A 13,603-nucleotide genomic window follows, 5' to 3' on the forward strand; every position below is an offset into this window, starting at 1 on the left:
AGCAGGGAAGAGTAGTAGAGATGGAGTTAGCCTTGAGGTAGGATCAGGCGAGCTGGGACGATGTCTGAAACCAATGCTAGAAATGGGCTAAACAGGAGCGCCTCGTGCTGATGGGCTCCTGGGTCTAGTCTCTGCCCTACTGTGTGCCTGGCAAGGTTCTGGACAGGCTGGAGAGAGTATGGCTGGACGTGGGATTTCATGGGCATTGGGAAGATCTAGAGGAAACTCCCTGTATGAAGGTAGGTCAGTAAATACGGATTAGCTCCTACTGTGTGCCAGTCACCATGAGAAGCCCTGGGTTAACCGAGTCTCTGAATGGTTCTAGAGTTTCAGTGGGCACTCCGAGAGCCTCAGTGACTCCACTAGACAGAGATCCTTGAGGCAAGGGCTGTTTTTGCCCTTCTCCTGGCACGTAGTAGGGACTTAGTGATCTGCTGGATCGTCCAGGGCTCTTGAGACTGCGGGTGTCAGAGGCAGAACTTGGACTCCCATCATTTTGGTTCTGAGGCTTGCCGAGCGTTACAGAGACAACCCTGCCCTGGTGGAGTTTCTCTTCTGGTTGGGTCAGGGGAGAGGGTATACACATGCAGTCAGATGCAACGTAGTTAATGTAAATATGAAAATAGCCCATCATTTTGGAGGGGAGGCCCCGCTTAGCTAGGCTGGCCCTTGACCTCGCAGGCTATCCCAGGCCCATTCTCAGAGCCTCGCCAGCTTGGTCGCTCTTGGCTGGCTCAAGCCAAGATGGCAGCAGCTCTGTGAGCCTGGCCTCTTCCCTACCAGGATGGAGCGTGCCAAATAGAAATTTCCCGTTACGAGAAACAGGAAGGAGGCTTCATTGCCACTGTTGTCTTTTCTACTACCCTCATTCCGCAAGCATTACGTGCCTGCTGTGTGCGAGACACTGAGCCAGGGGCAGGGGTACAAAAGGCGCTTTCCCAGGAGGCTTGTGTTGAGCCCCTGTTCCAGCAGGAGCTCCTTACAAGTAGGGTTTGCCTCAGTTTTTGTACTTGGGTCTCTAGACCCAGCCCGGTGCCTGCCTGGCACATTGCTTGACGTTTATTAAGTGTCTGGATACAAAGCCCCAAAACAAACCAAAACAAACCAACCCGACCGACTGGTCCTCGGGGCACTGGGGTTCAGGAACTAACATCCTCATTCCAGGGTGCCCGCCTCCCCAACGGGCACCCCATGCCAGTCCCTGGGGCCGTCCCCTTTATAAGGCCCAGAGCTCGCTGCTTTTTCCTGGAGATGGCCCCAGGAGCCTGGCCTGGCCTGAGCTGGGCAGAGGTAAAGCTTGTCTCAAGCAGGGCTTTCTACCCACCGTGCCTGGGTGTTAGAGCTCCACTTAGCAGGGGACCTTCCTGTTAGTCTTGGCAAAGGAAAAAAGGCCATTTCTGCCCTTTTCTAAATGAAAACCAACCCACTCTGTGGGCATTGGCTCATCTGGAGAAGACACCCTGCTGGGAAGCCCCGGGGGTCTTTGTTGTTTTTCAGGAAGAGCCCTGGATGGCTGGGATGGGGACGGCGAGTGGCCGGGCACCGGCCGAGCTCGGCTTCTTCCTCTCTTACGGCCATGCGTGGGGCCCTCCGCGCTGGGCTCTCACTGTACACCTTGGGGCGAGATCTGGCCTGGGTTTTCCTGGACTGACCATAGATTAAACCCCTGAGAGTGCCCAGGCTCCAGGCTCCCAGGCTTAGGGAGATGAGGGTCCTCCTGTACCAGCCCTGGGGGGGACCCCATCAGCAGTGTCACCCTCAGGGATGGGAGGCTGCTTTGAGGAAGACTCTTGAGATACGGGAGGGGGACCAGAACCGGGCATGTGCGAGCTCATCCCAGTGTTCTGATCCACTCAAAAGGAACTGGAGGTGTTTAATCTGGATTCTAGGGGGACACCAGAACTGCCTTCCCCTATCCTGAAGGACTGTCCCACGTCATAAAGGGATTGAGCTCCTTCTGAGCTGGGAGCCCTACGAGATGGCCCAAAGAGCCCCATTGGAGCCTCTCTGAAGCAGGAGGGCTGACCTCCAGGGCTCTGGGCTACTTGTGGGCTCCCCGCCACTCTCCAAGCAGAGGGGAGCGCCCCCTTGTTGGATGTGTCGTCAAGGGGACTCGGGTGTGAGACGTTGTAAGGCAATGTGATTTTCTTGGTGTGGGCACGCCATCCTAACTTGGACTTCACAGATCGCTCAGGTCAAAACCAGCCTCGCCGTGAGGCTAGTCTGGCGCTGAGTGAGAGCAGCCTTGTGTTCCCTACCCAGCACCAGAGCCGGTCCAGCTTGGTCTGGGCCCTGCTGGCTGTCCATGACATTATCCCGGACTTTGAAACCCCAATAAAGCACCAAGAGGAGGAGTTGAGGCAAAGATGCTCTCTGCTGATGATTTCCGTCCTTTCTCCCCGGCCACTAATGTGTGTTCAGTAGTCTGTGGTTTCCTGGTTTTCTCTCTTAGCCTGTAACTTCCTGGAGGGCAGGGCGCAGGGCTCATGCCTCTAAGCTCTGGGGTCCTTTCTGAACCCCAGAAGCTCATTTAATTTGGGGATCAGCCTGGCACCGAGCATCAACACCAGGACTCCCCAAAAGACTCTGGGGCTCTGGGGGTCAGCTGGGACCAGAGAGCCCTGCCTTTGGCCTTCTGATTTCACAATCACTGATGAATCCACCGTTATCTAACAGAGGAAACAGGCCAGCTGGGGCCGTGATCATTTTTTTGTTTGTCGTCAGTTGTTTTGCTTTGCTTTCTCCATCTGATGTGTCAACACGGTGGCAGGGTCATGGGTCTCGGGAGCGAAGTTCAGGGGACGCGTCGTCTGAGTAATTAGTAACTTGCCGCAGAAAGGCGGGTGGCCCAGGGTGGAAGGTCCCGGGGGGGGGGAGGGGGGAGCCAAAGCTCCTTCCTCTGTGTGCTCACAATGTGACTGGCTTGCCCGCAGAGACTTAGATCATGGTGGTTTATTACAGTTTTAAAGGGAGCTGTTTTGCCCGGGTAATTGCCCAACTGGGTAGCCACATATGTGGAAATGCCTTAGCTTCCTTCACTTAGCCCTGGTGGCTGTTGACATAATACAGTACCCTTAGCAAGAGAATAAGTGTGGACTCTTAGGACCAGGAGGATCCAAATTCCAGTCCTACCTTTGATACATACAGTCCAGGTGACCCTGGACAAGTCATTTCAGGACCTAAAACTGAGTCAATTAATTCCTGCCCAGCCTGTACCTCTCCTCTTCTTCCCTCACAAACACCTCAAGGTCAACCCATGGCCTCCAGGAGCCTTTGCAGCCCCTTGGACGCTTTCTCCTGCCTCTGACTTGGTTTAATGGGTGTCCTTCTCTGTCACGGTCTTCCATGATTATTTAGCTGTGTTCTTTATGTCCATCCCTATTTAGCTGCTGAAAGCCCCAAGCTGGCACCTTCGTCGAAGCAGTCATTTCCCTTGTGTTGGAGGGAATCCAATGGGCCAAGAAGAGCTCCCATCGCGGTGTATAATGTGCTTTCCTCCCAGTCACCCTGTGGGAAAGCAGTGAACAAAAAGAATGAATCTCATTTTATGGAGGAGGAAACCGAGGGAGAAGCATGTTGGTTTCCCAGTGGGTCAGTGGTAGAGGTGAGATTTGAACCCAGAGTAGAATGTTTGGAGACACATAAGTGTGCGTGATCTCAGGGTCATTGTTTTAGAGCAAAAAGGGATCGGTGGGGTCATCTTTTCCATCCCTCTCATTTCACAGAGATGAAATCTGCGGTCCGGAGAAGGATGTACCCCAGTTTACAAAAGGCAGTGAGCTGGCCTAGTCAAGATCTGAACCCAGGACTGCTGACAGTATTTTGGATGGGTTTCAAAGCCTCTTTGGCGGGGCAGCTAAATGGCTCAATGGATAGAGATCCAAGCCTGGGGATGAGAGGTCTTGGGTTCAAATGTGGCCTCAGATGCTTCCTAGCTGTGTGACCTCCCATTGCCTAGCCCTTGCCACTCTTCTGCTTTGGAACCTATATGTAGTATGGATTCGAAGAGGGAAGATAAGGGTTTAAAAACAACAACCATGATAGACATTGGCTGAGCTTTGGCCAACTCGAATTGGGCAGTGGGTTCAAATGGTTCTTTCCTCTCTGGCTATCTTTGGGGAATGTGGAAGGGATCAGAGCTGAAAGTTAGGTCCAGAGACTCAGGCTATTTGCCTTTGTTGGTGTTGTACAACGTTTGCTCTTCTGAGTGGTGACTGTTTTCTGGCATCTGCTGTTTCTGAAGTAATTGCTTGGAGAGTGGACTGTTGGCCCAGGGTGAAGGCTGTTGGGCTGGGCTAAGGTGGGGCCCAGCCAAATCTAGAAAGTGTCAAGGCAGCATTCAAACCCAAGTCTGTTTAATTCTAAGTCCAATACTCAGTCCACAGGAACAAAACACGGAGCTACAGAGGCCACAGAGTCCAACCTCCTCATTTTACACAAGGAAACCAAGGTTTAAGTGGTGATGTGCCCAGGTTCATGTAGGTAGTAACCAGAGGCAAAATTTGAACTCAAGTCCTCTGGTTTTTCATCATGTTTACCTTTAAGTTTTCCTTTGACTCCTATGTTTTTGCTTCCCAATTTCTGCAGAGCTCCGGGCTCTTTATCAGGAATGCTTGGAAGTTTTTATTTCATTCAGTGGCAATTCCCGGAGTATTGTCACTCGTTCCTTCTATGACATTGAGTAATTCATTTCCCCAGTCTCTACGGTCCTTGGTCATAATTCTCACATCTTGTCAATGTCCAAATAGTAGAAGACAAATCTACTGTCTTCTTTTCTCCAGGATAAACATCTCCACTTCCTTGCAGGCTCTCTTCTGCCATCTTGGTTTTGCCTCTGTTGACGTTCCCAGGAAGCTGCTTGTTTTGATTTTAGAAATTTCCTGGTGTTGAGTTCTCAGAAGTTTCTTTCCTCTTTTGTATTGTTCAGAGAGGGCGAAAAATGGCAAACGGGCTTCCAGCCCGGCTCCTCCTCTGTAAAAGGACAGGATCGGGCTTTGGAACCTCCAAGACGATGTGCTCGCTTTCGGTGCTCTACATACACTCCAACGAGCTCAGACCATGCTTGGGTCGTAACTGAGGTGGGAATGAAAGGAAGGCGTCTTGCTGTGGTCCTCTTGCTATATTTGTTGTCCAGGGTAAGAGAGAGATGAGTATTCTTAGCTGCCGAGGCCAAGAATTGCTCTCGTTGGTGGCAGCCATAGATGGATAAAGTCTTCAAGATGGGAGTGAATCAGGAACGAGAGAGAGAGAGAAAACCGGGGGGATGTCTCGTCTCTTCATTCGGGAGTTCGTGAGGGGAGAGCTGATATTTGATCTGCCCGTTGGGGGGGAGAGAAGGCCCCCAGATAATGACGTTGCTTTCCAAGCTGAGTAATTCTTACAGATGCCTTTGAAAACCTTGTGACTGAGAGGCCAGGGATTAAAGCTGAGCCCAAAGCCATTTTGATTTGACCTCAGAATGTGTCTTTTGAACTCCTCTTTAGTTATGGGTGTAGCCGCTGGTATTTTCCCAATTCAGAGGTCCATCCATGTTGAGGTAGAGTGGGAAGGAGCCTCTTCTAGTTGGTGAACCCTTTCATTTCACAAATGAGAAAACTGAGGCCTCTGAAGGGATACATGATGACCTACATGTCACCAGTGGCAAAAAAAACCCCCTCAGAAGTAAAATTCGAACCCAGCGTCTCCTGAGGCCCTGACCAGTTCTTGACTGCTAGGCCAGATCACTGCTTCTGCCAATCAAGTCAAGAAATATTAAGTGCCTACTCTGTGCCAGGCACAGAAAAGGAAATAAATCTGAGTCACAAGGAGCTGATATTCTGATGGAGGAGACAATGTAAAGTCAATAAATGCTATAATATTGGCTTGGGTTTTGAAATGTATTTTGCCCATTGTCTCACTTGGTCCTCACAACAGCCAAGGGAGGTAGGTGCTGTTATTATTCCCATTTTACAGTTGAGGAAACTGAGGCAAAAGAAGTTACGAGACCTGCCCAGGGTCTCACAGCCAATAAGTGTCAGAGGCTGAATTTGAACTCATATCTTCTAGGCTTCTGGTCTAGGGTCTGATCCATTGCACTGCCCAGTGGCTTCATGAAAGACTTCATGTAGAAAGTGATGCCTGAACTCTTATCTTCAGGAAGAAAAGGACTGTGTTGGGGCAACTGGAGAGAGTGCCTTAGAGACCCTAAAATAAATAAATTTCATTTTAAAATTTAATATGGAATCATTTTTATTATTACTTTTAAACCCTTCACCTTCAGTCTTAGAATCAATACTGTGTATTGGTTTTAAGGCAGAATACTGGTCAGGGCTGGGCAATGGGGGTGAAGTGACTTGCCCAGGGTCACACAGCTGGGAAGTGTCTGAGGCCAGATTTGAACCTAAGACCTCCCGTCTCTAGGCCTGACTCCCCATCCCCTAAAATTAAGTCTAGAATTATTAAGAATAACAATAGCCTGTGTAAAAATGGAGATTTGAACCCCAGACTTCAATTCCCAGAAGTCCTTGGTAGTTCCCAGAATCCCCTAAAATCTCACCTGAGTGCTCACCTGGGCGGAGAACAAAATGGGTATTTAAATGACTGTATCGCCTACTTGCGCACACACAGCTCTCTACCTATCAGGCAAGACGTAGGCTGCACGTGCTTTCCCGTTTTGTATTTTCTTTATTTCTTAATCTCTAATAAACCTCTACAATTATAATACTTGAGCAGAGAAGCTCCTTTTCTCTGTGGCACCTGCTTGCTTCCCTCACAGTATTCTCCTGCTTCCCACCCAGAGCGGAGGTGAGCAGCTGTGAGGCTGAGGGCTGAGGAGAGCCTCCTCACCTGGGAAAGCTCTTCTGCTTGGGGGATTCAGAAAACAGAAAACAGAAAACAGAAAGCTCTTCTCCTCAGTTGTTCTCTCTGTTGGCCGGGTTCCCTTCAGCCAACATGCGGTTTCTCTTTCCTGGAACCGAGCGGGAGAGAAGTTCTTTGGAAGGATCTTTGGGCTCCGGCTGTCTTTCCTAAGAGCCCAGAGGATTCCCTGTGGACTGACTGCGAGGGTCCTCCCTGGGATGGCTTCATTTCAGTGCCATTTAACAAGTATGCTAAAAATGCCTACTATGTGCCCAAGAATTGGGGGGAGAATTGGGAATGCTAGTTCAGAGGTCAGTGAGTACAAAGGAAGTTTTGGGAAGGGTTCGGGGAGAAGGATTCTCCCAGGAGAGGAAAAGAAAACTTTATCTCATTTAATACATTTTTGTGATTAGCTGGGGAGTGGAATCAACACTTAGGGAAGGATGACAGCGTAGGGGGGAAAAACCATTAAATCTGGAATCTGAGGACATGGGTTCAAATCCTGGCTTTGCAAGTTACTTCACCTACGTTGACCTCAGTTTCCCCAAATGTAAGATGGCCTCTCGGGTCCCTTTTGGCATGAGTAAAGACTTCCAGGGTAGGAGAGATAGGGAATGGTGTGGGAAGGCACCACTACCTGAGATGCATTTTAGGAAAGACGTTGAGAAATTGTATTGTATCGAACCCTTGTCAGGCTTAGCAGGTCCTGTGACGGTCACCAGTGTAAGTCCCAGAATTTTCTTCCATTTCAGTTGTTGCTGTTATCTAGAAATATCAGCTGCGCTGCTCACTGCTTCCAAATGGTGATAGTAATTAGACCTTGTACTGGATTGCCCGTAATTGCCCTTTGCCCATCTGTAGACTGTGGACTGCAGGACATTTGGCATCTTTTGAAATCCTTTGTACTTTGTTCTCGGCATCTGAAGGCATTATTCCGGGAAAGGATTTCTAGGCGTCATCAGTCTGCCAAGGGGGTCCCTGATGCCAAAAAGATGGAGAACTTCTTCTCCCTGCTTCCCCCGAGGGAAGTGATTCCTTGGTCTGCCATGCCCTGCTTGGCATCGTGCCCACCTGGGCATTGGGTTCATTTTTGGAAGAAAATTGACCAGTTATCTTTCGTTCACTCTCAGAAGAGACAAGAATGGTGACAGCCGGGGGCAGCTGGGTAGCTCAGTGGATTGAGAGCCAGGCCTAGAGATGGGAGGTCCTAGGTTCAAATCTGGCCTCAGCCACTTCCTAGCTGTGTGACCCTGGGCAAGTCACTTGACCCCCATTGCCTAGCCCTTACCACTCTTCTGCCTTGGAGCCAATACACAGTATTGACTCCAAGACGGAAGGTAAGGGTTTAAAAAAAAAAGAATGGTGACAGCCAGGTTGTCTGAGCATTGATTAAGGCAACTGGGTTTTTTTTTTTGGGGGGGGCACTTCTAGAAGAAAAGACTTTGGGTATTGGGGCATATGAGGGTAAACTCCCATTACGCCAAAGATTGCCCCTCAAAGCAGAGCTGGGGGCATTCTGGCTTGCTTGGTCCTGGGCTTCTCTGGCACGGGAGTAGCCAGCTCTGGGCCTGCAAACTCCTGTCTGGCATCACTGCCTGGATTTGGCTCTGCTCTGGAACAGTGTCCCGGCTCCCATCCTAGAACAGAGACCTCCTTGCGTTGCTAGAACCCCAGATTTCAAGCTGGAAGGGACCTCAGGACAGCCATCGTCATCCGGTTGCCTTGTTTTATCGAGGAGGAAGAAGAGATTCAGTCCTTTAGTCCCAGAGCAATTAAGTGACAGGGAGAAGGAAAGGATCCTGAGTATTGGGACATTTTCCTTTATATCCAGCCTAAAGCCCCCTCCTTCCTCCCAGCTCCGGGCTCACTTTTTGGCCTCCATTAATCTCTCTTGCTCCTTCCCTTAGTCCAGTTGCCTTTCTGGCCCCGCCTTCAACATGGCCCCCGATGCTTGGGTGCCAGTGTTGATGGACCATGCCAGTCCCCCCGGGATGCCTTTAGGCTTTTGTGCCAGAACCCAATAGGACTTCAGCTCTGCCCAGGCCCAAATGTTTTCTTACGCCTGAGAAATGATTTTCCTCTTTCAGCCTTGGAACTCTTCTGGGGAAGGAAGTCTGGGACAAGCACCCAATTGCCTCCAGCCCCTTGGAAAGGCTCGAGCTGCTGATTCTTTCGGCACGAATCTTGTTCCTCTGCTGACTTCCCTGGAAACGCAGAATGATGTGTGCAGGTCTTATGCTTTATTCAAGAAGGCCTGTCATTAGAGCTCAGTGCTGTGTGGGAAGTGCCTGGCTCTGTATCCCCCCTTCCTCCTTCCAGCAAAACAGTGGAGTCTCTAACTTTGAAAGGGCTCGAGTGCCAGAATCGCGTGCGGTCCGTTACCGGAGATGTTGTTGCACGGTGGTGGCAGCACAAGCATTTTTCTGAGTTTCAGAACTCAAATCTGTTTTTCGATTGCGCCACCTTTTCTTCTGCTGAGTGCCAGTGCCTGATCTCCGTCCAGTTACGGACTGACTTCAGAGAGGTGTGATTTTCTCTGGTGGCGTCCCTCCTCGACCTGAGATGATTTTTTTAGAGTTTGGGGGATGTTTTTAGCCAAAAAAACAAACCTCTCCGAATTGAGCTGGGCTGGTCCAGGGATAAGAGGGGTCTGTTCAGGAACTGGGCCCGCCCCTGAAGCATCTCTGGGAAGCAAAGTTCTTGAGAATCCAGGGTCCCCTTGGCTCCCTTCTCCCCTGAGACTTCCTTTTTCTCTCCTTGCTTCATCTTGCCTAGAGCAGACCTCTGTGGCATTTCCTGGCCCACTCTGTTACCCCCCCCCCCCCTTTATGTTACCTTCCCCCATGAGACTATAAACTTCTTTTTTTTTTTTTAAACCCTCACCTTCTGTCTCGGAGTCAATACTGTGCATTGGTTCCAAGGCAGAATGGTGGTAAGGGCTAGGCAATGGGGGTCAAGTGACTTGCCCAGAGTCACACAGCTGGGAAATGTCTGAGGTCAAATTTGAACCCAGGACCTCCCATCTCTGGGTTTGGCTCTCAATCCACTGTGCTACCCAGCTGCCCCCGAGACTATAAACTTCCTAAAGGCAGGAGCTAGTTTATTTATTATATTTCCATCCTTAGGATTTAGCACAATGTCCAGCACAGAATAAGACCCATTCATCTGCTTATCCATCCATCTACCTCCCCATCCACTCATCCATGTGTCCACCCGTCCACCCACTGAGCTGCCCCTTTGTCCAGCCGTTTATTTGTTTTTCTAGTCAAGTTTAGAAAGGGCGCATCACTCAATACACAGCAGGAGAGAGATTTTTATTTTGGCGGGGGAATGTGTGTGTGTCAGATTCTTCTAAATGAGAAATAAGTTGCACAAGTGCATCCTAGGAGCGCTCTGTGTAGGCTGAAGTGCATTTGAAAATCCTGTCATTGGTGGTGTGACTTGGGAGCTCCCCACAGCTACAGACTCTTATTTATGTTTGAGTATCTTTTACATCTACACATTGTTTTCTCCCTCCCCAATAGAATAGAAGCTCCTGGGAGGGGAGGGGCAGGAAGTGCTACAGTTTCTTCTCCTGGGGGGCAGGAAGCGCTACAGTTTCTTTTGGGAAGCGCTACAGTTTCTTTTTAGTATCTTCTGGGGGGGTGGGAAGCGCTACAGTTTCTTTTTAGTGTCCTCTGCATCTAGCACACAGTAGGCACTTTAAGATGTTTACTGATCGTAGGCTGCTTTGGAATGCAGGAGACCCCACGTGGGCATCATTTCAGAAGGAAATTGGCAAGTTGTATCTCCGTCCATCTGTTAAGTCCCTTCTGTGTGCCAGGGCCTGTGCTAGGCTCTGTGGGCCCTCCCTCAAGGAGCTCCCAGACCCCTGGGGGAGGCAGCGGCCCACAGCTACTTACACAGGAGATTTGGACTTAGAAGAGCAGGTTATCTCTGAGGGAAGACCGAGGGGTGTGGAGGGGAAGGAAGTCAGGAGGCTTTGGGAAGGAGAGAGAGCATTCCAGGCCCGGCAGTCTGGGCAAGGGCTCCCTCACTCTGAATCCCAGGCATCCTTGCAAGGTTCACCTGTTGAATTAGAGATGCCTGAGGCTGTCTATGGAAATGTGATCCAGAGGAAAGAGTCTTAGGTGTGCAGTCAGGAAAGCCTGAGTTCAAATCCAGCCTAAGACACTTCCCTGGGCAAGTCACTTAATCTCTGCCTCAGTTTCCCCAGTTGTAAAATGGGAGGATATACTAGAACCTCTCTCAAATGAGATAATATTTGTAAAGCACTCAGCACAGTGCCTGGTACACAGTAGGTGCTATGAAAATGCTAACTAGAATTCAAATTATTACATCATTATTAGCTCTTAGCAGACTATAATCATGTCTAATCTAAGAGGAGGAAGCTGACATGTACAGAGACCAAGGAACCTGCCCATGGCCACACCACAATTGGGTCAGATGTACCCCAAGTCTCTCGTGACTCCATTTCCCTGTAGCCACCAAATTTCCTCTCCTGTCACTCAAGTCAGCAGTCCTTAATGGTGTGAAATGTCTCAGGGAGCCCCAGTTTGCTTGGTATGGGACAGAGCCAGGTCTAGACTTCTCAGCTAGTCATTTCAGAAGTCCCAGCAGGGCGGGGGTCAGTTTGAAGCCTCATGCCATGGCACGTAGGGACCCTGGGAAAGCCGTGCCAGTCTCTAAGCCTGGTAGAGGACAGCGGCCAGAGCTCGTAGGTGATGGGGGAGGCAGGAAACGTGGCTGCAGGACTCCAGATACTCTTCTGATGAGCTGGAGCTTATCAGGGTTGTCAGGGAACCCAGAGATCAGCCAGTCAGCCAGGTAGCGAGCACTCAGAAACAGCCACTCTGCGCCGGGCACCATGGGAGCCCAGTGGCTTTGAAGGCCAAAATGAAAGCTGCTGCCCCCAAGGGCTTTCCCTCCTGCAGAGAGAAGGCACTTGGAGGGAGCCTGGGAGTGGGAAAGGCTTTTGGGAGAAGGTGGGAGATGGAGCAGAGTCCCAGGGATTCTGAGGAGGGAGGGAGCCTGGGCAGGAGCTATACTGGTGACTCACATTTCAGTGGGGATTTCAGGTTTGAAAAGTCAAGGTTGGAGGGTATATTTTGTCTCCTTTAAGAGGTTTAAGATTTGTTTTCCATATTTTATCTCACGTGAGCTTCTCTGTAATTCTGGGGCAGAGGTAGGGATTGTGGATTACCCATTTTACAGATTAAGAAACTGATTTTGTGACTATAAGTGATCCATATGTTCTTAGAGTTAGTATCTAAGGTAGGATTTGAACTCAGGTCTTTCAAACTCTAAATCCAGTGCTCTACTCAGTGTATCACCCAGAGCCAGAGGCACCCTCATTTCCAGGACATGATTCTCATTTCCTTTTTCAGTTTTGTTTATTTTCATTTGCAGTCAGAGCTACCACCCTAGGTGAGAAGAGCTCTAGGCTGGGTCACCTGACTTTCATCCATGGTTGGATAGTGAAGAAATCATTCTATGAAAATTCATGCTGGGGGGACTTTAGAAGTCACCCATTCCACCCTCTCCTGAGTCCAGCCCACATCCTTTGTGTTTAAATTCAGGACCTTAGAGGCAGGAAGACTTGAGTTCAAATTCAGTCTCTTACTAGCTGTACGACCTTGGGCAAGTCACTTAACCTCTGTCTGCCTCAGTTTCTTCCTCTGTAAAGTAGAGATAATAATAGTACCCACCTTCCATGGTGGCAGCGAGGATCAAACAAGATAATACTCTTAAGGGGCATAGTAGGTGCTCTATAAATGTTAGCTATTATTAACATTCTTTTCCATCATCCAGACAGAATAATGTTGTGCGTTGGGAGCTGGCCTTAGAGCCAGGAGGACCCTCCAACCCTGAGGCTGCTCCCTGGAGATAATCTTACCTCTCCAACGCCTTAAGACTCAGAGTTCGAGAGGGGAGGCCGAGAGGCTGTGGCGGACGGTGGCCCTCACCCTGGTGAAGTCCCGGGGCTGGTAATTGGTGATCTTAGCCAGGGTCTAAATGGTAAACTCACGCAAGTGTCTGGAATTGTTCTGTGACTCCCTCTTTTGTAGATATTAATGCAGATTCAGGGAGACCTTCCACTTGCTAATAACGAGGCACCCATCGGAAGAAGGTAGCATGGCAGAGACTCAGGTCAAATTCTTTGATGAGAGTCATGGCCATTGAATATTGGAGCTCCTAGACCAGCATTCTCGCTCGTTGGTTGGTTTGTTCATTTATTCACTTGAACCCTCACCTTCTATCTTAGAATCAATACTGTATATTGATTCCAAAGCAGAAGAGCGATAAGGGCTAGGCAATGGGGGATGAAGTGACTTGCCCAGGGTCACACAGCTAGGAAGACTCTGAGGCCAGATTGGAACCCAGGACCTCTGATCTCTAGTCCTGGCTCTCCATCCACTCAGCCACCTAGCTGCCGCCCTTGCTTTTTTACTTAAACACATTTCGATGTGTATTTTTTTGTTCCTGGAATCATCACAGAGAGACATCATGTATCATTTTTTTTAATTTAAGAAAAACAGAAGAGAGGGGAAAATTGGCAAACTAGATCAGTACCTTTCAAAGATCTGAAAATACGTAAGAAAAGATTGCCAGCTGGAGGACTTGCTGCCCCTCTCTGAAGAGTGGAGTAAGAGTATCTTTGCGTGGCTCTTCCCTGGGGCCACGCATGCTCTGCTTGTCATTTTGTAACACCATTGTCGGTTGTTTGCTGCTGCTGCTGCTGCTGGGCTTTTCATTTACTTTTTCA

At 49.6% G+C, this 13,603-nt stretch overlaps 1 protein-coding gene across 13 annotated transcripts in view; it reads left to right on the forward strand.

Annotated features, from left to right (window-relative positions):
- SGMS1 (sphingomyelin synthase 1) overlaps positions 1-13,603 on the forward strand; it is a 248,507-nt gene that overhangs the window by 193,817 nt on the left and 41,087 nt on the right. The window contains exon 1 of one of the 13 annotated variants that reach the window (XM_056819181.1): positions 6,694-6,783. The exons of 11 other annotated variants lie outside the window; for them this stretch is intronic. The gene's annotated coding sequence lies outside the window, so the exon portion shown is untranslated. Of the gene's footprint in view, positions 1-6,693; positions 6,784-6,872; positions 7,084-13,603 lie in introns of those variants that run through there. One more of the 13 variants, XM_056819179.1, reaches the window with a different exon arrangement.

The sequence above is a fragment of the Monodelphis domestica genome, chromosome 1 (genome assembly GCF_027887165.1).
Source record: "Monodelphis domestica isolate mMonDom1 chromosome 1, mMonDom1.pri, whole genome shotgun sequence".
Lineage (NCBI taxonomy): Eukaryota > Metazoa > Chordata > Mammalia > Didelphimorphia > Didelphidae > Monodelphis > Monodelphis domestica.